Source organism: Ceratina calcarata, unplaced genomic scaffold (assembly GCF_001652005.2).
Source record: "Ceratina calcarata isolate Rehan_Ccalc_2016 unplaced genomic scaffold, ASM165200v1 scaffold125, whole genome shotgun sequence".
In the NCBI taxonomy this organism is placed as follows: domain Eukaryota; kingdom Metazoa; phylum Arthropoda; class Insecta; order Hymenoptera; family Apidae; genus Ceratina; species Ceratina calcarata.
Genome location: NW_017133515.1, coordinates 13,981 through 16,048, shown reverse-complemented (window position 1 = coordinate 16,048; position 2,068 = coordinate 13,981).

Below are 2,068 nucleotides of genomic sequence, written 5' to 3'. Positions count from 1 at the left end.
CTCATAGAATGTAAGAATTGCTATGTCTTTTCTTAAATGATTTATTAGTTTGAAAAACAAGTAATTTTGACCGTCTTGTAAAAGTAAGTGAACGTCAGTCGCCGGTAATTCTAAGTGTTAATTATGATTATTTAGTGTATTACGGCAAAAAATTGAAATCTGTGACATGCATTAAATCAAGTGCATCGCATCCCGAATTAAGAACAGGAAAAGAAGTCGCGAGAATAGTTTCACGGGAGGAGGCTTATGACAAATGCACTGGCTCGCTCTCTACGTACGGTGTACGTGTAAAGTATGCATTCTTTCGATGGTATCGTTCCGGCCGCGAAGTTTGCAGAAATATTATACGAGCGTATCTCGCAACACGGCGAAACCCGGTTGAGTAACGGACAGCGAGCTCCATGTTTGCTTTTCGCGTTTCAAAACGATAGAACCATAACTACGAGTATGTAAGTACATACGGCCGCTGGTTACTTACGTATCACGGGTTATGAATTACACCTGTAATGAACGAAATCTATTCACATTCGGTTGCATTTATAATGCGGACAAGATACGATCTTCCTGCCGTTTCTGGAAAATCGTTCGGGAAAATTGTGCCACCGTTCCGATGCATATTTCCTCCCTACCGATTTCAGATAATAATTTTCATAATTATAGCTTGTTGCATGAGTATTTGTACGTATCAGAGAACAGTCCTCCTCTATTTTACAACGTTTTAAACGGAAATTGAAATTCGTTATGCACATCGAAAAATACAATTTATTTTGTAATTTTTGACGTATATTAAAAGGTCAGAAGAATTGATATTGGAAATCGAATTGTCATTATAAAATTGGACGAGAGGTCGTGTATTTATAAAATGTATCTGTTTGATGAAAATTTATTTGAAGAATTCGCCGAGTTTTTAATTCGGTCCACGTGCGGCGGACGCGAGGTCGGAAATTTAAATATTATTCCGAATGTAACTGAAGTTTTCCCGTGGTAACGAAGTTATTCACGGCCAACAATTACGAGTTTTGCGCGCGGAAAATACCGAAAAGCCCGAAAGTGGAAAGAGTCGCCTTAAATGCAGCGAAACTTTCTGTCGAGCAGAAGCCCCGTCCGCTGTCTGGCAAAGAAAAAAATACTGCAAGTTTTCCAGTTGCTTATTCTTCTTCCCTCCGTTCCGAATTTAATTATTAAGATTAGTCTGCTCGCAGCTTCGGACGAGCTGTTTACATTTTAATAATGCATGCTGTTCTAAAAATTTCTGAACGAATCAGCTCTGCTAATTGAATATTACGTTTCAACCCCGTTTCGCGATATCCCGTGTAAAATTCCATCCTTTCCGCCTGTCTGTAACACTTAGAAATAGTTGTGAACACCAGTGGAGACTCGGTTAATTGAAAAGCGAATGGACGGTGTAGGAAGTGAAGAAGTAATCTCTTATCACTGCGGCAGTAATCGCTTTCGTCTCGGTGGCAGGATATCGCGTACGCGTATCTTGTTTACAAGTAATACGTCTTAATTTTTGCATTTAACCGGTATCGCGCGATAGCTGCTGGACGTGGCCGCGTATAAGGTCGGGCTGGCGTGGCTCGCGTGACTGAATCGCATGTCAAGTGACCTACTCCAGAAAAAGAAAAGATACCAAGCCGAGGCAACCCTAGTCGGTCGCCGCGTTATCCGCGCAGCCACGAAACGACAGAGAAATATGCAAAAGCGTGACGCGGCTGGTATCATCGTCACACGATATAGTCCGTCACGCAGGATTCTCGCGAACTTTTTCTCGTATCACGTGCTCCCTTCTTGAAATTACCTATCGCTTGCTACTTTTCTTGTCGGCTAATTTGCGATCACAGTATTTTGGTACGTGCTGCTGGTGTCGAACATTTGCGGTGTTGACGTTGTAAAAGAGAATGAAATGAGTTAAGGATGTATTGGCTATACAGTCAATCCCAAAAGTTTATGTACCTTAGAAAAACGCATTTCCTATAATTAAAAAGAAATCAGACGTCGGAAGAATAATACTAATAATAAATAGCTACGTGCTAAATAGGATAGAAGGAAATATCCAATTAATTAG